At 37.7% G+C, this 24,819-nt stretch overlaps 1 protein-coding gene and 1 long non-coding RNA gene across 3 annotated transcripts in view; one reads left to right on the forward strand and one right to left on the reverse strand.

Moving 5' to 3' along the window:
• The window catches only part of NKAIN2 (sodium/potassium transporting ATPase interacting 2), a 941,095-nt gene that overhangs the window by 311,001 nt on the left and 605,275 nt on the right, over positions 1 to 24,819 (reverse strand). The window lies entirely within an intron of this gene.
• The window catches only part of LOC129619712 (uncharacterized), a 216,887-nt gene that overhangs the window by 134,459 nt on the left and 57,609 nt on the right, over positions 1 to 24,819 (forward strand). The window contains exon 2 of one of the 2 annotated variants that reach the window (XR_008698053.1): positions 17,438 to 17,617. The exons of the other annotated variant lie outside the window; for it this stretch is intronic. This is a non-coding gene — a long non-coding RNA (uncharacterized LOC129619712). The remainder of the gene's footprint in view (positions 1 to 17,437; positions 17,618 to 24,819) is intronic. 2 annotated transcript variants of the gene reach the window in all.

A 24,819-nucleotide genomic window follows, 5' to 3' on the forward strand; every position in this document is an offset into this window, starting at 1 on the left:
CAGTAACCACTCTTCTCACTCTTTGGTCAGGCCTACCTGGCTTGTTTTTACCTTAGAGATTTCTCATCAAGGGTTAGACACTAGTGCCCACTAATAGCAGAACTCACAGCTCAACTTCAAGGGGCCAGCTGAAGGCCCTTCTTGTCTTCAGGGGTACCAGACCCCTTCCCCTGGGGGAGAAGGGCTTTCTTCCTCCCTGGAGCTCTCCACCAATAGCTTCTCCATCTTCTCTTCTCAAATCCCATAATCTCATACCCCTGTCCACTTAATGTGGACTTGGAGTTTCGTACTACTTTCATAAATTCTACTTATAGGTTTGTGCTGTTTCAGAATTCAACATCTTTTCTGTTTTGGCTCGTCAGTCAGAATTTCTAATTTAATATTCTATCATATAGTGTTTATTTAAACCATCTAAAACCAATCAATGGCAATATTTTCTCCTGGAGAATTTTTATTAAACATCAAATTGGGTCACAGATTGGTAAAAGTATGTTTTCTTCTAAAGTTATATCTAATAAAAATAAACATCAGTTTTCTTATTACAATGAAGAGCTCACTAAGCCTGTGGGCAATTAGTATTGAAATTAAGTACATAATGAGTTATTACTAATATATAGTTTATGATGTGCTTATAAAGATATTAATTATTTGGTTAGGTAGTGAAAGAATTAGTTGTATAACAGCATGTAGAGTTTCCCAAGGAAAATGGAATACCAATTGTGATTAAGATGACAAAACATCTACCATGTTTCTTAATTTTTGGAACAGTTGGTATGCATGGTGTATACCATTTAAATTCTATTAAAGCCATGAACATGGGGCAACATATCTAGTAAAAAGAAATATTCCTTTGACTCACAGTGGTGTTTTGATTATTTTTATTATTATTTAATATTCACCAAGCAACCATGCTGAGCAAAGCTCTAATTTAATGTTTATCAAGTGCTGTTAAGTACTGAGATAAAGAGGACCAATCTAGGATTATTGTATTTTGAAATTCAGACTATCTATTCATCAAAATGTTCGGTGAACACATATTTCTTTTTTTATTTTTCTTTTAAAAGTTTGATTATTATGAGTATTATGTTTTTACAGTCACTTTTTCTTTAGTCAAATAAGAACCTGAGTAACTGTTGCATTATATTGATGACCATGAACTTAAATAAAGCCAAAGTTGGGGAGCTATTAAACTTGATTTGGGGCTTATAAAGACCCTTTTGAGGTCATCAAATTTTTCTCCTGTCTTTAGTGTTTTAGATACACAGTGTTGTTATTTCACTGAGGATTTTAAGACTGAGAAGTTTCCTTATCTAATATAAACTTAGAGTCTGTGTCTTGCTTTTTATTTTCTGTTAGGCAGTTATGAAGGTCTTGAAACAGAACTTGGAATCAGACCTGAGTTTGTGTGTCTGCTCTACCTGTTTGTTACCAGTTGATCAAAACACCCACTCAAGAGTCTGTTTCTTTGTTTAAGTGAAGTTAAAAATATTTCAGAAACCTGAAATAATTTATATGAAAACTATAAAATCATATACTAATATTAAGTATCTTAATTTTTTCCCACTGCCCACTACCACACTTTTTATTTTCCTTGAGCCTAAAAGATAACAGGAGGGCTTCCCTGGTAGATCAGTGGTAAAGAATCTGCTTTCCAATGCTGGATACATGGGTTCAATGCCTGATCTGGGAAGATCCCACATGCCATGGAGCAACTAAGCCCCTACACCACGACTACTGAGCCTGTGCTCTAAAGCCTGACTTGGAGCTACTGAGCCCACGTACCACAACTACTGAAGCCTGCTCGCTGTAGAGCCCATGCTCTGCAACAAGAGAAGCCGCTGGGCAAGGAGGAGCCAGTTCACCGCAACCGGAGAGGAGCCCTCACTCGCTGAAACTAGAGCAGAGCCAGAGTGATGGGAATAAAAGCGAAATTAAGCAAATGGGACCTAATAAAACTTAAAAGCTTTTGCAAAACGAAGGAAACTATAAGCACGGTGAAAAGACAGCCTTCAGAATGGGAGAAAATAATAGCAAATGAAGCAACTGACAAACAACTAATCTCAAAAATATACAAGCCACTCCTGAAGCTCAATTCCAGAAAAATAAACGACCCAATCAAAAAATGGGCCAAAGAACTAAATAGACATTTCTCCAAAGAAGACATACAGATGGCTAACAAACACATGAAAAGATGCTCAACATCACTCATTATCAGAGAAATGCAAATCAAAACCACAATGAGGTACCATTTCACGCCAGTCAGAATGGCTGCGATCCAAAAGTCTACAAGCAAAATGCTGGAGAGGGTGTGGAGAAAAGAGAACCCTCTTACACTGTTGGTGGGAATGCAAACTAGTACAGCCACTATGGAGAACAGTGTGGAGATTCCTTTAAAAACTGGAAATAGAACTGCCATACGACACAGAAATCCCGCTGCTGGGCATACACACCAAGGAAACCAGAAGTGAAGAGACACACATACCCCAATGTTCATCGCAGTACTGTTTACAATAGCCAGGACATGGAAGCAACCTAGATGCCCATCAGCAGACGAATGGATAAGAAAGCTGTGGTACATATACACAATGGAGTATTACTGAGCTATTAAAAAGAATACATTTGAATCAGTTCTAATGAGGTGGATGAAACTGGAGCCTATTATACAGAGTGAAGTAAGTCAGAAAGAAAAATACCAATGCAGTATATTAACACATATATATGGAATTTAGAAAGACGGTAACAATGACCCTAGATGTGAGACAGCAAAAAAGACACAGATGTAAAGAACAGACTTTTGGACTCAGTGGGAGAAGGTGAGGGTGGGATGATTTGATAGAATAGCATTGAAACATGTATATTATCTTATGTGAAATAGATCACCAGTCCAGGTTTGACATATGAGGCAGGGTGCTTGGGGCTGGTGCACTGGGATGACCCTGGGGGATGGGATGGGGAGGGAGGGTCAGGATGGGGAACACATGTACACCCATGGCTGATTCATGTGAATTTATGGCAAAAACCATGATAATATTGTAAAGTAATTAGCCTCCAATTAAAAAAAAGAGAAAAGCCGGTGCAAAAAAGAAAACCCAGTACACCCCAAAATAAATAAAATCACATTAAAAAGATAACGGAAAATTTTAGAGTATTTTGACTGTTAAATTCCCACAGTTTTATTTAACTGGAAATGAATGGTGCTGCTATAGCTATTCAAATTATGAAAATAAGACTATCAAAGATAAATTAATACTTTTTTTTGAAAGGATCCCATTTCATTTTACCTTCTATTTACATTGCAGTGTTTGTTTTCCTCATTTTTTGAAATTCATGGTCACTTTTATTTATCTAAAATTTAAGTTTTAAATGCATTTTCTTAATCCTAGATGATAAATTGCTAAATATATAATTGTCTCCTTTCTAGATAATCAACATACTCAGTCATTATGGTTACATCATTTAAAAAATAAGCCATACATTGCATGAACTATTTACTACAAGCAAGCTTAAACATATAATGAAAAGCAAATGTTAAACTGTCCATCAATGAAATGCAGCAGTAGACTGATCACATAATGGTCCTATCCAGATGCAACTTGAAAGATGTGAACACAAGTCTCTGATGGACGCCTCCAAGGAGACGGATGCCAGTGTTAGGAAAATGACTTAAACAACTGCTAACTGGGGTCTCCCCAGTGTGTGTCACAGATGGGGTTGGCAGAAGATACTGGTGGGTGTTTAAAAAACATGACCCAATCTTTCCCTAATTGAGGAGGCTTCTAATTGGGTAATAATTGGTTTTCACAGTTGAATGTCACAGTATTCAAGACATTTGCCAATGTATTAACATTAGCTCTAACACTAAGCAAAACACATACTTTCTCTCAAATGCATCTTTCTATACACACTTTTCTTAAATATATTTTATAATATTGGTCAGAATTATAGATGTTTATGTTAACTGAATACTTACTATATTCCATGCTCTGGGCTAGTCCTTTATGTTAATTAACCCACTTAGCAACTTATATATGGTTCCCTTCTCTTTTTATTTGTAAAAATGAGGAAACTGGAGCTTTCAGACATTAAATCAGTTGCTCATTTGCCTTCTATCTTACCTCTCATGTGTCTGACTGAAATATTCAATATGTTAACCTCTAAGGTAACTGCCTGCCATGCTAAAATGCTGTATAGTCCTCTGGGGAGGATTTTTAAAAGTCAGTAATACTGACATGTTTTTAAATCATCATTAGCAATAGTAAACATACTTTAGAAATACAGGTTCAAACAAAGATGTTTAGGTGTGTGTCTGTAAAAGTGGAAATACCTCTAGGAAGAGCATGGTAAAATTTATTGAGTTCTAAATACTTTCTAACACATTATGCCATTTTCTCTTCATGAAAACACTGTGGAATATATGTGCTTATCCCAGTTTCACAGACATGTAACTGAGGCTTAAAGAAGTAGTATAAAATTTACATGCTATCGCACAGCTAGTACACACCTAAGCTAGGATTAAAACTTAGGTCAGGTTCACTGTAATACTTTTGTTCTTAAGCACTATAGTGAACTATTTTTCTTTGAAGAAAGGAAATTGGATCATTACAGATACGCAAAAATGATCAGTGATGACAAAGAAGAAAAAGCTTTCTAAGTAAGTGCTAGCATATTTAATTAAAGAAAACAATTTTCAAAGAAAACAGCGAATTACAAAATTAGTTGAGTTAGACTTATGAGTATTAATTTCTTAATTTGAATTTTTAATTGCCTATCTGTATATCAAAATGACTGGAGTTGTGCTCTGTGAAGAAGTTGCCTTGTCATAGGAAATCTGTCTGAAATTTAATTCATAAAACTTTTAAGTATTTGCACAAATTAATTAAATTGGTTTCTTGATAGTCCAGTATATCCTGCTATGCTTTCTGGCTACATCATTCATTTGCTCAGAAATCAAATATAAAACCCACATCCTTTCTGCTATGGAAAACACTGAGAATGTTTAATGCATAAATATGTTAAAACCTTGGTGTTGAAATAAAAAATTTAAGGCTGACTAGAATATGGCTTGAAAAACCTAAGAAAATTTGCCATTTTCTTTCTTGAATCACTATTAAGTATATATATTAAAATTGAATACATGAAAACATAATTAAATTGTTCTTGCAGGATTTTGACAAGTTTAAAGTAACAAATAAATTACCTAGATTTAATTCATGTTATAAAATATGATTCTCTGTGGAGAATTTATTCCAGATAATTTAATTAATTTGTATATATGCAAAAGGAAGGCCCTAAAAGTGAATGCAAGCATACATGCATTCTTGAATAAATGACTGAATGGAAACAGTATTTTGAGGCTGACCAGAATAAAGACAGTGGGACAGATATTGGCCTCACTAATGGCTTTGACCCAGAATATTTAACTGAGAAAAGTGATATGATTATTCTGAATCACAGTTCTCTCATCATTGAACAAGAGTAGTAGTAACTATGTCCACAGAGTTTCTAACTTGTACTATGCGTTAGGAATATAGAAATATATTCCTATGAATATGTAAGGGTCATATATAAGGGTCATAAACATATGACCCTTGCCTTACTCTTCATCCCAAATGAAATTAATTTCATGGAAAGTCTGATAGAAATTACCTAAAAGAATGCATGTATAAGAACCTCGATGTGACAAATGAAGAAATAACTTCTGCTACAGAAGAGCAATATTATAAAACATAAGCAGAAATAAGAACAATTGACTATAAAATATGCAATTAAATATTCTGAAAATTAAAAAATGCTCATTGAATAAATAAGAACTAAAGATGGATAAATCTAGTTTAACTGAGCTAATGAGAAGATAAATGTATTAGAATATAGCACAGGAGAATTAATTCAGAATGCAACACAAGAGACACAATCATTAAAATTGCACTAAAAAGAAGTTAAGAGACACAATTAACAGTATGAGCATATTTTCAAAGGCAAAACTGAGTTTTCAGTGGAGAAAATGGAGACAATGGCAGAGAAATAATACTTGAAAAACAGAATTTTCCAAATGGATATGTTTTCAAATAGAAAAATGTTAACACATTACATGGATGGTACATATAACAATGATCTCTGATATAAAAAGAAATAAAAAAAGGATGTTTTAAGATGGAAAGCAAAAATTATTTGCAGAGGGAAATAATCAGACCAAGAACAGATTTTTTTTTTCACATGCTATAAGAAAACTGAATAATATCTTTATAATTCTAAGTAAGCTTAGACATTTGTGCCCAGCTAAACTGTCATTGGAATGAAGGTAAAATAAAGACATCTCAGAAAATAACTAAGGTAGTCATCCCTACAGACCATTCCCCTGCCAAAAAAATTATTGAAAGATGAACTTATCAAGAAGAAAAGCAGACACAGAAGAGAAGATGGTCTGTAAGAAAGTAGAGCTCGTTTCATACATGATTCGATGCACGATACTGGATGCTTGGGGCTGGTGCACTGGGAGGACCCAGAGGGATGGTATGGGGAGGGAGGAGGGAGGAGGGTTCAGGATGGGGAACACATGTATACCTGTGGCGGATTCATTTCAATATTTGGCAAAACCAGTACAGATGCTTGGGGCTGGTGCACTGGGACGACCCAGAGGGATGGAATGGGGAGGGAGGAGGGAGGAGGGTTCAGGATGGGGAACACATGTATACCTGTGGCGGATTCATTTTGATATTTGGCAAATCTAATACAGTTATGTAAAGTTTAAAAATAAAATAAAATTAAAAAAAAAAAAAAATAAAAATAAAATAAAATTTAAAAAATTAAAAAAAAAAAGAAAGTAGAGCTCACATACAGAATTAAACTTACATGTTAGATTTAATCAACTATGGTGTGCACAAGGGGAAAAAGATAGCACTAAATATTTGAAATAAGTGAAGAGACTATAAAAGTGAATAAATAGGATATTATTATTCCACTTACTGCTTAGAAGATACATTTGTGAAAAGTCAAAATTACATAAGAACAGTGGCTCAGATGGTCAAGAATCTGCCTGCAGTGTGAGAAATCCAGGTTTGATCCCTACGTTGGGAAGATCCCCTGGAGAAGGGGAATGGCTACCCACTCCAGTATTATTACCTGGAGAATCCCCATGACAGAGGAGCCTGGAGGGCTACAGTCCATGGGGTTGCAAAGAGTCAGAGACGACTGAGCGAGTAACACACACACATTAAAAATAAGTTAATTAAAAAGATTTTCAGGTAATATTGGTAACAAGCACAGCAGTTACCATCAAGATGCAGCCATATTATTCTCAGGCAGTACAGAATTTAAGCAAAAGGCATCAATCGGGATCAAAAGACACAGTACATATGAATAAAAGGGAATATTTACAAGGCAGATACAATACTCATGAACTTGTGGCTAACATGGTGGAACATAGATGGGAGACAGAGAAATAGGAACAAAGAATCCAGCAGAATTTGATAAAGTGATGGACAATTCCACAATTAGAAACTGAAAAATTAAGCACAAGATAAACAGATTTGCAAAACAAATGTTTTGACACTCATGTAATTATACATTATATACACCTGTGTGTATAAAATTACTGCACCCAATAAAGTGAAAGTATGTGTTTTTAAAGGTAACAATAAAGCATATACTAAAGCAGGCAGCAGAATTCGTGGAGTAAAACAAACTTGTGGGGCTGTAACCATGGGTATGCACCAGATTCAACCAAAGAGAGGGCAGTAAGGAGTCTGTCGATGTTCATTGTTTAAATTGATTATATCTCACATGGAACAAGCTAATTCAGGTTCAACAGATGAACGCCAAGCTACTAGCTATGACTTGAAGAACTTTAATGTCCTCTTCTACCAGCTCTAATCTCAATGTGAGATTTTTCCCACGTTGCTTCTCAAACACAATTAACAAGAATAAGGCCGCAGTGAGCTTGCAGAACACACACACGGGGACAGAAGAGCACAGTGGCTTTACAGAGAAAAGCCTAAGAGTAGACAGCCATCACTTCTGCCCTGCGTTCACGGAAATGGCTTTCCCTTCCACATCGTCCCAGAGGTGGCAGCCAAGTTTCTGTAAGTCGGGGTGGGGCAGCCATTATGATTACAGCTCACCCACACAGCGGCCTTTCTTCACAAAGCTGAAGTGTCAAATAAGTGAATTTGCCCTGGATGCTAGCTATGTAATGTGTGCTTTACTGTGAGCCATGCTTATTTGCTTTTATTTCACATCTGTTTTGCCTTTCTGTTTACTTGTCTGTTTGTTTGCTACATGGATCCCAAAGGAGAAGGTATTTCATGGAAACATGGGAAAAAATGAAGCCAAAATCCTACGAGGTGCAGTGAAGGAGACTGATAATCTACAATTCCAGTCTTTGAAGCCTGGCAGTTTCCCAGCCCTTACAGTGCATGAAATACCCCTGTGTCATTATGATAAATTCTCCTTTTGGGTTAGCTAGCTCATGCATTTTTCTGTTAGTAGCAATTGGGAGAGTCCTAACTGATTCAGGCCAGGCCAGAAAGGAATGGGGCTGACTGCATGGAAGGGTTCAGGAGGTAGTGTTCAGGGCACATGTCACCTGGCACATCTACCTCTGGGGCATCCCCACACAGGACCTGGGCCTTCAGTGGGCAGCAGGAGGCTACCAAGGAGGCGTAAAGTGAACCCCGCTAGAGGACCTGGGGAGGACACTGTAGTGATGATTTCTACTTTAGGATCTTTGCCCAGGGCTGACCTGCTTAAGGTGCAAACATAAATAAATCATATACAATAAAGACTCTGTTGCCAAGAGCTGCAGGGCAGAAAATATTTAGGGAGCCTTGCTAAAAAGAAACCATTTCATGTCTGCAGTTTTACAGTTCTTATTTCCCTTGTTTCATATGTGTTTCTGGCATTCGATAGTCATTACTTGGGAGTTTGAATTTCTTATTGAGTGATTTCTCGGTCAATGGTTCCCCTCCACTGGTGAAGTCCAGCCCTGCCCTCTGCCGTGTGGCTCCATGGAAGGGCAATCTCCCCAGGCCTGCTCTCTGACCTGCCCTGACCGGCTGCCCATCAGTAGGTGGTGTGTCAGCATCCTCTGCCTTATCCCCAAGTAGAATAATGATTCATTTGTTCCATAAGCCGGAACGGTTGCTTCACACCAGAGGGAAGCAGTGAGGAGGAAGGGTGGGCATTCACAGTCCTGTCTTCCTGAGCTGCCCCCGTTCCCTCTTCACTAGACCAGGGGGGAAAAAAAGAGAGAGAAAGAGACTTGCAGGCTGTTGTCAATGCAGCAGTCTGAGCTCTAGGCATCTTTCAGCAAAAATTGAACTTTCATCAGAGTCAAACTTACATGGCAATTATTTCAGGTCACTGGTATTATCATTGTATCCTTCAGTGTAAACAGACACACAGAAAGTGACAGTAAGTCTAATGAAGTATTGGTTTTGGAGCATTTAAACAGCCCCAGTCCAGTATTTCTGAAGGGCAACCTGGTGATTCATGCACTGTAATTTCTAAGGTTTTCTCATTAGAGGAAGTCATTGGTTTTGTTTACTTTTGCACTCCAATAAACGATTCAGAGATGCCTCACCACAGCTAACATCCTGTAATACAACTGTCATGCTTTAAAGGCCAGTGAAATAGCATTGAGAAGAAATAGAACCAGTGACTGGAGTACTGACTACAGATAAACTAGTCAACTGAACTACAAATTTAGAAATTCAAGGCGATTTAATTACCAAGCCAATCAACCAGTCTTTCTGCAGAGTCTATGGTGAACTCAGCAGTGCGCTAACTCCTGCCCTAGATAAAAAGTGGATTGGATGTGATCCTTGCCCTGAAGCAGCTTAAAGTCTTGTTGGAAAACTACAATTAGTTTGGGTAAAGCCTTAGAGAAAAAAGAATCTGCCTGCAACGCAAGACCCATAGGAGATGCAGTTTCAATCCCTGGTTCCAGAAGATCCCCTGGAGGAGGAAATGGCAACCCACTCCAGTATTCTTGCCTGGAAAATCTCATGGACAGAGAAGCCTGGCAGGCTATAGTCCATGAGGTTGCAAAGAGTCAGACTGAACACGTGAGCACAAATGTTATGGTAAGATTGTCAAATGCTATGAGTTGAGAGAGGAGAATGTGGGTTGGGGAAAAGAAAATCACATGAAGCATGTGCCACACAAGGACTGGTGACATGAGACCAGTGAAGAAAAGAAGGTAGTGGACACCAGGCAGATGTAATCATGAGAATGAAGCCTGAGTGTTTTTCTTACATATTTCAAAGTTTGCTTCCTTGAACAAAACACTAAGGTATTCAGAAATCTAAACCAACCTATACGTCATTCTCAAAAATAGCCGTCGACTTTTGGTATCACATGCATGGCATAACCAGGTATGAATCTCCATGAAACACTGGGCTGAAATTTGGCAAATTTCAATTTAATTGAAATTGAAAGGAAAACAACCCCCAAACACCCATGTACCACAGAAGCACTGATGGCCATTATTTGATTCTTTACTGTCTGAGCCACCAGGGAAGCCCAAGGGCAATTATAAGAGTCCATAAATGCAGGACCAAGCGTCTCTGTGAACACCGGGCTAAATACTTTACATACGTTATTTTTCACACTCTAAGTAAAGTACTCCTGTTAGAACCACTTACAGATAAAGACACACAGATAAAGAACCTGAGATATTGATAGATGTCATCAGACACTGGTAGTGGTGGAAGAAGATATAAATCCTAGCTAGGAACCTAGCCTCTCCCTACTTACGAAAGCCATATCAACTAATCAACAGAAACTTTAAAATTGCAATAATCTTTCAACACTGACCTAGGTGTGCTAGTGAATACAAAATATATTGTACTTTACTATGTCTCAAGCCTCAATTTACCTGAGTTAAAATGAATATACAAGAAAGCTAGGGATAAATACATATTAGTAATGAAGGCAGGCAAGACATTCTGATGGAACTCTGAGAGAAGCAATGCTGGTTCTAATAAGAGAGAGAAAACTCAGATGACTTAAATTTGGAAGGATGTGTGTACTTTGGAAAGTTTATGGAGACCATCATTTAAGTGCTAAGATCCATAGAAGCAGAAGAGAATATGAACATAGAATATTTATACAACAGTTTCTTAGAATAAGCTTTGTTACTGGCAGATGACAGGTAACCCACACTAATCAAAGTGGAAGGGCTTTGTTCACTTGGGACAAGTCACATCTTTCAAGAACAGCATCAGATTTTAAGTGCAAGGGATTGGGTAAGGCAGGAACAATTATGAAAAGTTAAGATGAGGTAAAAGAGCTGGAGGCAAGGCGGTCACTAAGGAGCTAGGTGTCCAGGGTCAGGGACATGTTCAAGCATAGCAGGCAATCTGCACTAGATCTTCATGCTTGTGAGGGAGAGCTTTGAAAAAGCCAGGGAGCAAGGCAGGTACACGACTGAGTGACTAACACAACACATTCAGGCTGAGCATTAAGCAAGAACAGACTATAGAAAGGGGTGGGGTATCATGTATTAGGGGAACAGGCCATGGGTAAGGGATATTCACACTAAGAAGAAACCTGATATAACTTCAACTCTTGTCATGGAGACACATACCTGTCTTCTCTGCAGGAAGCATCAGAGCTGGAAGAGATCATGGTAATCCCAGTTTGCTCACTGTGGGCAAGAGGAAACCCATGGTGGAGAGTGCTAGAACTAGCATTCTTGTCTCTGGAATCTGAATCAGTGCACTGGCCATTACCTCCCTATGCCTCTACACTCTTTTATGCCATCTCTAATCATCTCCAGGTCTGGCTACCCAAGGATTTGGGGATTGCACGTAGAATAAAATAGAAGCACCTATGTGGATTAGGATGAGAGGGGCATTTCCTCATCAAGAATTCATTTCGATTAGGGGAAAAAAAAAAGCCAAACCAAGAAAAGACTACTTTGATGCTTAGTTTCATGAGAGTTGACACAGAGACAAGGAAAAATGATACTATCCAGGGTAAAGACAAGAAAGAAAGTCACAAACTTGCAGTGTAGAGAACATCTGATATTCTTACTTAACTGTTAACTATCTCTCCTTCCTTTCTCTACCCAGGGTTTTTCTTGGGGAACCACCTCCTCGCATCAGTCTCAGTCCAGGTGGGTCTAGTCTGCTGACTGGGAGTATGCATGTGATCTGGGCTGGCCAGTCAGAGCGTTCCTTTCCTCAGACATGGCGCCAGCACTCAGGGTGACTGAGGAGCGGCCTAAAGCGAAAATAAACCTGACTCTGTTGGCACTGGTAGTTCAAGTAGACCATATCCTGAGTATTCAGTCACTACTGGGCAAGAGGTGAAAGTCGCTCAGTTGTGTCCGACCCTTTGTGACACCATGGACTACAGTCCATGGGATTCTCCAGGCCAGAATATCGAACCCAGGTCTCTCACTTTGCAGAAGGATTCTTTGCCAGCTGAGCCATCAGGGAAGCTTGGGCAAGAGATACTGGTTTCCATTTGCTGAGCTATTTTGCTGATTGACTGAAGGGAAATCCTGCCTGAGAGGGAAGCCAGTGCAGAGAGATTAAGAGGACAGGTGCAGCCTTGGTGACATTCTTCAAGCTCCTACGTCTAGTTGGCCCTGGGCGTATTCTTTTTTTTTTTTTTTTTTTGTAACATAAGCATCTCCTCTGTCCCCTTGCCCATAATTTTGTTTTATTGTTTATCCTAGTTTGATTTGAGTTGCTGTTACATAACACCATAATAATACATATGTTAAAGCAGAAGCTGATGCTTGGCACTGAGATTAGTATCAAGGTGTAACATGATTTCTTTACCATATAGGAACATATAATTGACCACTGCCAAGATAATCAGTCATGTATAGTGAGTCAAACATTAATATAATTTTACCATGAAATATGCCCCAAGCCATATTCTTGAGCCTAGAGGGCATATGTTTTCTGAGTTACCTGGATGTTTTAAATTCAAACTTGTTTTTCAAAATAAAGTTCAAGCTTTATTCCTAACTAAATATTTCTATCTGAAAACTTGAATTCAAGAATCTCTTCTAACTCTAAAATCCTGTGAATCTGTAATCTTAGTTTATCCTACATAGCATCTCTTGGTTGTTTTTAAAATAATCTTTGCTGGCTGTTGATTTTTATTGCTAGCTTCTGCATAGTAAAGAATAGCTTATTTTTTTTAAATTAAGTAGTAGGTGCAGTTGTATACTTGGTTTCCTTAAAAGATAGAAAAAGTTATGAATCCTCCAAAAGTTAGTTTCATATCCCCCAAGGCACTGATTTTAGATAAACTTACAGCACCAAGGGCTTGATAATATTTCTCTATGTGTATAATCTCCATTATTGAAACTATTACAGAGTATCAGGTTTTTAGAACAAATGGGCTAAAATTATCCAGTGACATTTAAATTTAAATCAATTATATTTAAGGAACTGTGTTGGGTGAGCAAATACTTAACACATTTTTACAAGGTGTCAAACCTCTTGTGCATGTTTACTTAAAAAGGCAATAATGCTGTACTACAGTATTTGACCCATTGTTTAATAAAAACGAAAAGTACATCCATCAGTACATGTAAAAGAAATCTCAGATAAATAGGGGGCAAAGCAAGGCACCGAGGTAAAATAAAGAACAATGCTTTCTGTGGCAGAAATGTCTAGATTCCTTTTATTCTCATTTCTTCACAGCTGTTGAACACATCTTTCTGCCTCTATCCCAGTGGTGCTCTCTTTATTCAGGCTATCAGTGTCTCTCAAAGGGTTGCCTAAACAGCCTCTTCATGGATCCCGCTACTCTAGCCTTTATTCCCTCCAAGCAAATCTCACATTGCCACTGATCTTCCCCAGCGTGAAGCTAATCATACTACACTCCTCCTTTCCAAGTGCCCTTCGGGTGGAGTTTAAACTTCTTGGCATGAGTTGCATGGTAGTTAATAATCTGCTGGCTACAGACTCACCAACTTCACTATTTGCCTGGAAAGCCTAACTCTCTTGCCCTGTGCACCCTTGCTCAGTCCTGTTTGCCTTCCCCATAGGACCAAATGACTGTGTATTGTGTGTTACTGTATATGCTCACCCACTATTAGCTAAATATATGAGTAAATGAAGAGTTTTATCTAAGCAAGCTGTTCCTAGAACAGATGAATGCAGAATCCATCATTTGACCCCCATGTTAAAAATATATACATACATACATATATGTGTGTGTGTGTGTGTGTGTGTGTGTATGTGAAACAAGTGTCAGGACAAATTCTAGTATGAGTGACACACATCCAGACATGTTAGCCATTTAGAGAAGTTTAGGAAAAGTATACTGTGCTGCTGAAAGTAGAGCTCGTGACACTTTAGACACCTCAGGTATTTTAGAGCAATTGTTCGGAACAGGGGCTAAGAACACAATGGCAAGGGAAAAATCATATTTTTTTTGACATTCTTAAATGTTATGTGATATTTTTGTGAGAATACATGCAAAAGAATAATAATTCAAGTTATAAAAAAAAAATCTAACTAAAACTTCATTGTGGTTTGCCCTTATTCCACATGGAACCATATTGACTATACATCCAGTGATTTGAAAATACAAGACCTTGTATTGATTTGCCTGTTTGTTCTAATTACATTAAAGTGTGGATTATATAATAGATAGCTCTGAGTAGATTATTTGCTTCCAGTTTTCTAAAGGAATGAGTGCTATAGTATTACTTTCCAGGTTTCTAGGTGACATGGTAGTTAAGTGCTGTGGTACTTCATTCAAGACACAAAATATACAAAACCAATTCTTGCAACAGCTGAAGTTAATAATGAAAAAAATCAGACTGGAATACTAGTACTGGAAATATATCTTTGTAGCTATTGTGTTGACAATTTAATATTGCACATTAACATATAAACTGATCACACACAAACCCCTCCTGTCATCTTGCCAATAGTCATGCAGAAAAATGATACTTGGCCCTACCTTTCTTTGCCTGTGCCTTTTCTAAGATGATGCTCAAAAAAAAAAAAAACCTGATTAGTTAACAAGAGTCACAATTTCTCATTTCCAGTTGTACTTTCTCTTGGTTCCCTGGGCTCCAAAAACACGGATTTGTTTTTTAACTGTTCTCCTTTCTCTGACTCCATCAGAGATAACTCATTATCTTGGTTCCATTATCTTATTCCAGGGAATGTCTCTGAAATGTATCTCTTTCTATTTAAGTCCTCTTATACCCCAGCAGCAATTATCATGTAAGTGGCCTAGAAGCATTCATCAATTATAATTGTCAGAAAGAAATAAACTCATGTGGTATTCAGTTCAGTTGCTCAGTTGTGTCCCACTCTTTGCAACCCCATGGATTGCAGCACACCAGGCTTCCCTGTCCATCACTAACTCCTAGAGTTTACTCAAACTCATGTCCATTGAGTCGGTGATGCCATCCAACCATCTTATCCTCTGTCGTTCCCTTCTCCCGCCTTCAATCTTTCCCAGCATCAGGGTCTTTTCAAATGAGTCAGCTGTTCACATCAGGTGGCCAAAGTATTGGAATTTCAGCTTCAACATCAGTCCTTCCAATGAATATTCAGGACTGATTTCCTTGAGGATGGACTGGTTGGATCTCTTTGCAGTCCAAGGGACTCTCAAGAGTCTTCTTCAAAAGCATCAGTTCTTCAGTGCTCAGCTTTCTTTATAGTCCAACTCTCACATCCATACATGACCACTGGAAAAACCATAGTCTTGGCTAGATGGACCTCTGTTGGCAAAGTAATGTCTCTGCTTTTTAATATGCTGTCTAGGTTGGTCATAACTTTTCTTACAAGGAGTAAGTGTCTTTTAATTTCATGGCTGTAATCACCATCTGCAGTGATTTTGGAGCCCCCCAAAATAAAGTCAGCCACTGTTTCCCCATCTATTTCCCATGAAGTGATGGGACCAGATGCCATGATCTTAGTTTTATTAATGTTGTTTTAAACCAACTTTTTCACTCTCCTCTTTCACTTTCATCAAGAGGCTCTTTAGTTCTTCTTCACTTTCTGCCATAAGGGTGGTGTCATCTGCATATCTGAGGTTATTGATATTTCTCCCAGCAATCTTGATTCCAGCTTGTGCTTCTTCCACCCAGTGTTTCTCATGATGTACTCTCCATATAAGTTAAAATAAGAACGGTGACAATATACAGCCTTGACGTACTCCTTTTCCTATTTGGAACCAGTCTGTTGCTCCATGTCCAGTTCTAACTATTGCTTCCTGACCTGCATACAAATTTCTCAAGAGGCCGGTCAGGTGGTCTGGCATTCCCATCTCTTTAAGAATTTTCCACAGTTGTTGTGATCCACACAAAGGCTTTGGCATAGTCAATAAAGCAGAAATAGAGATGTTTTTCTGGAACTCTCATGCTTTTTCGATGATCAAGGACTTTGGCAATTTGAATATATGTGGTATTCAGTTTATCTAAAATCTTTATCTTTTAACCTGAAAGATCTATTAAACTCATGTAATTGTCATGTTCAGTGCTTTTCCAGGGCTCCCTTTTGCTAACCATATTCACCCTAAACTCTTTACATAGCCTCCTATGTTGTCTACTGTTAATTCTCCCCATCTCCTGTTGTGCTAAATGCTTCTTTTTTTTTTTTTTTTTTGGCTTTTACATTTTTTTTATTTTTTTTCTTTTTTTTTTTTCTTTTTTTATTTTTTTTTAAATTTTATTTTATTTTTAAACTTAACATAACTGTATTAGATTCTTGCCTTATGCGTTTTTAACCTCTCTTGCAGAACCACTCCTCCTTCCCAGTTTCTTAATTCTCTCATTTATATTGCTTATCATGTCCTGCTCTTGCACCTTTCATACATACTATTTCATCATTCCTTCTATCTACTAATAGAACGTATCCACTCCACATCTATTTCATATGCATCACCTACCTCAGATTTTGAATCTGCATGCTCTGGTGCATCTCTGCATGCTCTGAGCACCTTGGAACTTATTCTGTGCTATGTTGCCCTTGCGTTGCTGATATACAACTTGCTAAGTTTCCTTAAGCTGTTTCTTATTTGTCTCCTCAGTGTACCTTTTTTGAAAGCTTCTCAGGTTGGGAGTCACAGATTCCAGGTTCTTAGCACTTTTACCCTCAGAGAACCTTTAATAATTATTTCTAAAGTCCTCACTCTCAACCCTGTATTTTCTGCATTTGTAACAATATGTTAAAACAACAACAGTACAATGTCTGAATTATATTCCTTCCCCACTTCTACATCTATGGTATAGCAATTAAAACTCAAAGTCAATAGAGAGTCTGAAACGCAGTACTTGGGTGCAATCTCAAAAATGACAGAATAATCTGTTTCCAAGGTAAACCATTTAGCATACTGTAAGCCAAGTCTGTGCCCCAACCACTGATGCCAAAGAAGCTGAAGTTGACTGGTTCTGTGAACACCTACAACGCCTTCTAGAACTAACACCAAAAAGATGTTCCTTTCATCATAGGGGATTGGAATGCAAAAGTACGGAGTCAAGAGATACCCGGAATAACAGGCAACTTTGGTCTTGGGGTACAAAATGAAGAATGGCAAAGGCTAACAGAGCTTTGTCAAGAGAACATGCTGGTCATAGCAAACAGTCTTTTTCAACAAAACCTGAGATGACTCTACATATGGACTTCAGATGGTCAGTACTGAAATCAGATTTATTATGTTCTTTATAACCAAAGATGGAGAAGCTTTTATACAGTGATTAAAAAAAAAAAAAGGAAAGACCTGGAGCTGACTGTGGTTCAGATCACAAACTCCTTATAGCAAAATTCAAGCTTAAATTGAAGAAAGTAGGGAAAACCACTAGGCCATTCAGGTATGACCCAAATCAAATCCCTTATAATTATACAGTGGAGGTGTTGGACAGATTCAAGGGATTACATCTGGTAGACAGAGTGCTTGAAGAACTATGGACAGAGGTTCATAACAATGTACAGGAGGCAGTGACCAAAATCATCCCAAAGAAAAAGAAATGAAAGAAGGCATAGTGGTTGTTTGAGGAGGCTTTACAAATAGCTGAGGAAAGAAGAGAAGTGGAAGGCTAGGGAAAAAGTGAAAGATATACCCAACTGGGCTTCCCTGGTGGCTCATACTATATAAATATAAAAGAAAAAATAAAATGTAAGGAATTGCATTGCATTGTGTTCTTCCCTGGTGGCGCAGATGGTAAAGAACTTGCCTGCAATTTAGGAGACCTATGTTCGTTGGGTTGGGAAGATCCTCTGGAAAAGGAAAAGGAAACCCCCTCCAGTACTCTTGCCTAGAGAATTCCATGGACAAATGAGTCTGGCATGCTACAGTCCATGGGGTCTCAAAGAGTCAGACACTACCAAGTAACTAACACACAAACACATACCTAACTGAATGTAGAGTTGCAGAGAATAGCAAGGAGAGATAAGAAGGCCTTCAAATATGAACAATGTAAAGAAACAGAGGAAAACAATAACATGGGAAAGGCTAGAGAACTCTTTGAGAAAATTGGAGATATATTTTATTTAAAGATGGGCACAATAAAGAACACCAATAGTAAGGACCTAGCATAAGCAGAAGAGATTAAGAAGAAAGGGCGAGAGTACAAGAACTATACAAAAAAGATCTTAATGACCCAGATAAAAATGGCAATGTTTTTACTCACCTAGAGCCACATATCCTGGAGTGTGAAGTCAAGTGGGCCTTAGGAAGCATCACTACGAACAAAGCTAGTGGAGATGATGGAATTCCAGCTGAGCTATTTCAAATCCTAAAAGATGCTGTTGCTAAAGTGATGCTAACTCAATGGCAGAAAATTGGAAAACTCAGCAGTGACCACAGCACTAGAAAAGGTTAGTTTTAATTCCAATCACAAAGAAGGGTAATGCCAAAGAACATTCAATCTATTGTACAATTGGGCTCATTTCACTTTCCAGCAAGGTTATTATCAAAATTCTTTAAGCTAGGCTTCAGCAGTATGTGTGCCGAGAACTTTCAGATGTACAGGGTTTCAAAGAGGCAGAGAAACCAGAGATCAAACTATGAACTCAGGATCACAGAGAAAGCAAGGGAATTCCAGAAAAATATCTACTTCTACTTCATTGACCATGCTAAAGCCTTTGACTATATACATTACAACAAACTGTGGAAAATTCTTAGATGGGAATATTAGACAAGCTTACATGCCTCCTGAGAAACCTGCATGCAGGTCAAGAAGAAGCAGTTAGAACAATGGAACAGCCAATTGGTTCAAAATTGGGAAAGGACTATGTCAATGCTATATATTATCACCCTGCTTATTTAACTTCTATGCAAAGTATATTATGTGAAATGTGGGGCTGGATGGCTCACAAACTGGAATCAAGATTGCCAGGAAAAATATCAACAACCTCAGGTATACAGATGATATCACTCTAATGGTTGAAAGGGAAGAGGAACTAAAGAGCCTCATGATAAGGGTGAAAGAGAAGACTGAAAAATCTGGTTGATATTTAACATGAAAAAACTAAGATCATGACATCCGGTCCCACCACTTTATGACAAATTGAAGGGGAATGAGTGGAAACAGTGACAGATTTTATTTTCTTGGGCTCCAAAATCACTGTAGACACTGCCTGCAGCCATAAAATTAAAAGATGTTTGCTTCTTGGAAGAAAAGCTATGACAAACCTGGACAGCATATTAAAAAGAAGAGACATCACTTTGCCTACAAAGGTCCAGATGTCAAAGCTATGGTTTTTCCAGTAGTCATGTGCAGATGTGAGAGTTGGACCATAAATAAGGCTGAGTGCTGATGAATCAATGTTTTCGAATTGTGGTGCTAGAGAAGACTCTTGAGAGTCCCTTGGACTTCAAGGAGATCAAATTAGTCAATCCTAAAAGAGATCAACCCTGAATATTCATTGGAAGGACTGATGCTGAAGCTGAAGCTCCAATACTTTGGCCACCTGATAGGAAAATCCGCCTCGCCAAAAAAGACCTGGATGCTCAGAAAGATTGAGGTCAAGAGGAGAAGGGGGCTGCAGAGGATGAGATGGTTATGTAGCGTCAGTAACTTAATGGGAATGAGTTTGGTCAAATTCTGGGAGATAGTGAAGGACAGGGAAACCTGGCATGCTGTAGTTCATGGGGTCCCAAAGATTTGGACACAACTGAGTAACTGAACAACAACAAATTAAAAATAACCTCCATTTATACATAATTATGACAGAGGACAACATCCTATTCCATATTTAAGAAAGGAGGATGCCATGGGCCATGTATGTCTCTTTCCACAGCTAGAATCATGAAATTAAAATGTTTACAAAGAGCTAATTTCACTTTTTAACTAGATTATAGTCTTGCTTTATTTAATATGTTCCATGAAAAAAGCACATTAAAAATAATTTCTGCTGTTAATAATAGATATAAACTTCATTTGAAAATACCTATTTTGGGATTTTTTTTTGCATAGTATAAAAAAAAAGAGGTTAAACTCCCACTGATATGTGAGTTAAATCGACAGTTCTAATTAATAGAGAAATCAATTCTGAGCCCGGGGAGACACACATATGCAGCATATAAGGTCCTGCTGGTGACCTTTCAGATATTCCCTCACATTCCCCTTCTGTCTCCCTCTTAGCTTTTGTCTCACTTTCTGTCAATGGTTCACTGGGCTACAAAAGATACCCACAGAGCGTAAAAAGCAGTTCAGCCTTTCTCTTGATGCCAGTTGTATCCCTTAACCGCAGTGCTCACCCCCCCAACTCTAGAAGGCTTGCAGTCCCACCCTTAGGAGTGTGTGCCCGCCATGCTGGGGTACACCAGGGCAGTCTCGCTCCTGTGGGGTTTGTACCCTGTGTCCACGTACAGAAAATGTGTCGGTAAGAATAATACCTTTGAAAGTTCCTCGGCATCGGAGCCTCAAACCAGATGTTAGTTCTGTGCACCTTTCACTACAGACCGCCTGTGATAATGTCAAAATTGCCTATGGTCACCACTGAAACGTGAAAAAAGTAAACCTATTCAATTAACAACAGAGAGCCATCCTGGGGAAAGAGCAGATATTAAAAGCTAGTGAGTCTGACAAGCACATGCAAATTTAAGAAATGGAATAAGGAGTCTACTTTTGTCACCAATGGCTCTGTCAGATTAAGAAATTGAGTTTTTGTCACTCAAATGCACTCATCAAACAAGGGGCTAACAACATATGTCCTATGTAGTTCTTGTGATTTTTCTGGGGCACAAATCAACAACGCTTGTGGAAAATATCAGAACAACATATTTGTGGATAGAGATATGTGCGTGCAGTGAGCTTTAGATAAAAAGATAGTATGAACACATTACAGTTTTCATCATTTTTGGTAAAATGACAAGAGTGAATTTTTATACATTAAGCCATATTAAATTATACAGTAAATTATATAAAACTACATAGTCCAGTAACATTTTTCCAAGCAAACACATAATTGTAGCATGTGATACATTTTACAACATCAAAAAAGGTCTCTTTTTATTTGGAAATGAACAATAAATACACTAACATGTGAACAAGTTTGAGCATTTCTTATAAAGTTTGTCCTTATTTGCCAGCAAGATAATTCCATATTTATTTTTCTAATAACCTAGTCACTGAGTACCTATAATACCTATTGATCTTGTTTCTTCCAGATCAATACCACATTGTCAAGACAGACCCAGCTTTTCTACACACAGCATCTAAATAAATAGTAACTACTGAGTGAAAATATTATTAATCTCCTTTAAATAAGTAGTCATTGATGTAACATTCTAAACAAAACCTGCTATTCCCAGGTTTTATATACATAAGTTCTGTTTGTTCCACTCAGTCAAAACTAGTTCATCATGGAGCTGAGAAATTAATTAATTGATAACAAGACTATTGCCTGCTATGACTTATAATATTATAGGTACACTACATTAGGAGTTTTTAAAACACATGTAAGAAATGAAGATTTGTATCTTCTTCTAAGACCTTCTGATCAGGATAATATGTTCAGAATCCATGCTTAAAACCTTAGGAAAACTGTTTTTCCCCTATTCCTTTCCTGGCCTTTTCTGATCTGGGTTTTTGTTAGTTGGTTAAGGTTTGTGTAGAGAGGACAGAAGCATAGTTTCTCCTGTCCACAAAGTCCTGGTAGGTAATCTCTCTTTTATACATCAACATGACAAAGTTTTATTAAAGCGTTTTCAATTCTGCCAACTTTCAAATCACGGTAAGTAACTTGCTGATAAAGTGATTAAATAGTCTTTGTGGCTTCCATATTTACTTCAGTTCCACCTTAACTTTCCATTATGACTCTCATTTGTTTCTCATTGTCACTGAATCCCTGGGGAAAAGTATGAAAATAATATCTTTCATGGAAAAATACTTAATAAGTATAGTCACACTCTATGGCTCCAAAAGATAATGATAGTGACAAAAACTCATGGTTTAAGAATTGGGAGCAAAGGAGTAGAATGATCATCAATTTTATGTGCAAGACAGTATGAAAGAACCCATTCCAGTCATTTCTTTACGGCAGGTAAAACATAGGAACATAATCCTGAACTTGTTTTTTAAATATTCAAGCTAGCTGTTCTTAATTTAAAAAAAAGAGGATTATGGAAATGAATAGTGAGATAGTTAAAAAAAATGCTTAAGAGTCATTTCTTGTTAATGTACAAAAATGAAACTGAAAGTTGTTCAGTTGTGTCCAGCTCTTTACAACCCTATGGACTATACAGTCCATGGAATTCTCCAGGCCAGAATATTGGAGTGGGTAGCCTTTCCATTCTCCAGATTGTCTTTCCAATCCCCAGGGATCACACCCAGGTCTCCCACATTGCAGGTGTCTTCTTTACCAGCTGAGCCACCAGGGAAGCCCAAACACCCTCATAAAACTGATACACCTTTTCTCCCCTGAAATAGTAACAGGAAATGAGCTTTACTGAAATAGATTTTCCATCTTGATTTAAACAGAAGCACCTATTTAAATTAATGGACCAAAAGAAAACCCTGCATATGGACCAAGCATAGAGTTCCAATAGAATTGCAAATTCATACACAAGGTAAAATTTGTTCATAGTTTGTGTCTTTCTAGATTTCTATTTGAAATAGAAAATAAGAGAAAACCACAGGTTTTCTGTCACTTAAACAGGTGACACTATAAACTGACAAGAAAATTACAGTACCCAGCTGGAGAATAAACTCAATGGCAATACTCCATTCACGGGAACATTTGCTATTTATTCCTATGCACAACTTCGTCCCAAGCCATACTATTAATGCATCTACCTCTAAAGAATGCTCACCATTTCAGGACGTGTATTTAATCACATTCTCCTGTGAGAAGCCCTTACAGCTACACTAAATGCCATGCTATGTACAATGAAGAGCATATGTGTGATTAAGTAGTAACATTTTATATTCTATGAAAGCAGTTTTACATTACTTTAGCACCATTTTTTATTACAGAATATAAGATAACTTTATAAATATTCCATTATAATATGGTAGTGACTTTACTGAACTCTGGGTCAGAAAAATATCATTTAATGGTTTATAGCAATTCAACAAAATAATATGTTATTCCTAATAAAAGCCACCATAAGCAAGCAAGTTGTATGGGAAAGCAAAATATATAGAGAGCAGAAGGCCAAAAAGCAGTTAAAATATCTGGTGGGTTGTTATTGATAAAGGGTCACTAAGCAAGATGTGTTTTCATTTCTATTAGTGATTAGGAAAGTAAACTTAAGGTGGTTCATTAAAGAGGATAAACGTGATTTTAAAGGATAGGAAAATGTGTAAATACACATTGAGACACACACATATATATACACATGCCCGTAAATAATTAATTTGCTAAAAAGAATTATACTTCTGTGGTTGTGTAGTTTTCAGTATTCACACATATATTACCTGAGCATTTGAGGAAACACTCGGGCCTGTGTACAATATATTTGACCTAGTTATAAAGATATATATACCTAGTTATAATTTTACCAAAGTTATATGGAGAAATCATACTATTAATTACTCATGGACATGATTAATTTTAACTAAGTTTTATATATTTGAAATCTGAAATGTATTACAGAAATAAGAACTGTACGTACAGAATGGGAAACACAGCATGTAACCTAGAGAATTCTAAGCACCTAACACAGTGATCCACATTCATGTGTAAATAGTGAAAGTGTTAGTTTCTCAGTTGTGTCTGACTCCTTGTGACCCCGTGGACTGTAGCCCACCATGCTCCTTTATCCATGGAATTCTCCAGGCAAGAATACTGGAGTGGGTTGCCATTCCCTTCTGCAGGGAATGTTCCTGAACCAGGGATTGAACCCAGATCTCCTGCATCAAAGGCAGATTCTTTATCATCTGAGCCACCAGCAAAGCATCCCATGTATAGGATGTATGTGCTGTGCTTAGTAGCTCAGTTGTCTCCGACTCCTTGTCACCCCGTGGACTGTAGTCTGCCAGGCTCCTCTGTCCATGGAGATTCTCCAGGCAAGAATACTTGAGTGGGTTGCCATGCCCTCCTCCAGGGGATCTTCCCCAATCCACGGGTCGAACCCAGGTCTCCCACATTGCAAGCGGGTTGTTTACTGTCTGAGCTACCAGGGAAGCCAAGCCCATATGATGTTTAAATAGGTATCTATTAACTGCATTCTGTATTTAAGATACTATGCTAAATACCAGGGTATATGGTAAAGGAGCACTTAGGGAGATGGATGCAAATGAATGTTTAAAATATAACACGATGACTGAAGAATAAAAAACACATGATAATTTAACCAAAGCAGAAAAAAAAATATTTGGCAAAATTCACATCCTTTAATAAAAACAATTTACTGCAAACTAGAAATAAATGGAAACTTCCTTAA

Source organism: Bubalus kerabau, chromosome 9, assembly GCF_029407905.1.
Source record: "Bubalus kerabau isolate K-KA32 ecotype Philippines breed swamp buffalo chromosome 9, PCC_UOA_SB_1v2, whole genome shotgun sequence".
Lineage (NCBI taxonomy): Eukaryota > Metazoa > Chordata > Mammalia > Artiodactyla > Bovidae > Bubalus > Bubalus kerabau.